We start from the raw sequence: 1,229 nt of genomic DNA on the forward strand, positions 1-1,229 counted from the left end.
AGGATAGTAAATCCTATTCCAGCATGATCGAGAACCGACAGATGAATAGCCGTACCGTGACAGGGTGCGTGAGCATATGATTCACTGAGAGGATAAGATGAAGCCATTGGCAAGGGTGATGCCTCCAGACGATTAGCCGTGCCGTGACAGGGCATTGGATCATTTTCCCGTGAGATGACCGAAAGTAGCCATTGACAGTGGTGATGTATCACATAAAGCCAGCCATGGAAAGGAATGAGACTGATTGGATGAAGATAGCAGGAAAGCAAAGGTTCAGAGGAACGAAAAGCATCTCCATTCGCTTATCTGAAATTTCTACCAATGATTTACATAAGTATCTCTATCCCTATTCTATTATTTATTATTCGAAAACTCCATGATTATTTTATATCCGCCTGACTGAGATTTACAAGGTGACCATAGCTTGCTTCATACCAACAATCTCCGTGGGATTCGACCCTTACTCACGTAAGGTATTACTTGGACGACCCAGTACACTTGCTGGTTAGTTGTATCGGAGTTGTGTCCACACATAGTAAAGAGCCATAATAATGATTCCATACAATAACAAAGAGTACTACATTAATGGACATCACAATTTCGTGCACCAAACATCAAGAGCACTCCATCATCCTTCATGAAATAAGAGAAGATTAAAAAGCAATGAGGGAGGAGCAACAAAGACAAGGAAGAGACATAGAAGAGCTCAAGGATATCATTGGTTCCTCAAGAAGGAAACGCCACCATCACTAAGGTGGATTCATTCCTTGTTCTTATTTCTTCTGTTTTTCGTTTTCTCTATGTTAAGTGCTTATCTATGTTTGTGTCTTCATTACATGATCATTAGTAGCTAGTAACTTTGTCTTAAAGTTATGAATGTCCTATGAATCCATCACCTCTCTTAAATGAAAAATATTTTAATTCAAAAGAACAAGAAGTACATGAGTTTTGAATTTATCCTTGAACTTAGTTTAATTATATTGATGTGGTGACAATGCTTCTTGTTTTCTGAATGTATGCTTAAACAGTGCATATGTCTTTTGAAGTTGTTGTTTAAGAATGTTAAATATGTTGGCTCTTGAAAGAATGATGACAAGGAGACATGTTATTTGATAATCTGAAAAATCATAAAAATGATTCTTGAAGCAAGAAAAAGCAGCAAAGAACAAAGCTTGCAGAAAAAAAAAGAGAAAAAAATAGAAAGAAAAAGCAAGCAGAAAAAGCCAAAA

The sequence above is a fragment of the Arachis ipaensis genome, chromosome B10, assembly GCF_059453495.1.
Source record: "Arachis ipaensis isolate K30076 ecotype BB chromosome B10, ASM5945349v1, whole genome shotgun sequence".
In the NCBI taxonomy this organism is placed as follows: domain Eukaryota; kingdom Viridiplantae; phylum Streptophyta; class Magnoliopsida; order Fabales; family Fabaceae; genus Arachis; species Arachis ipaensis.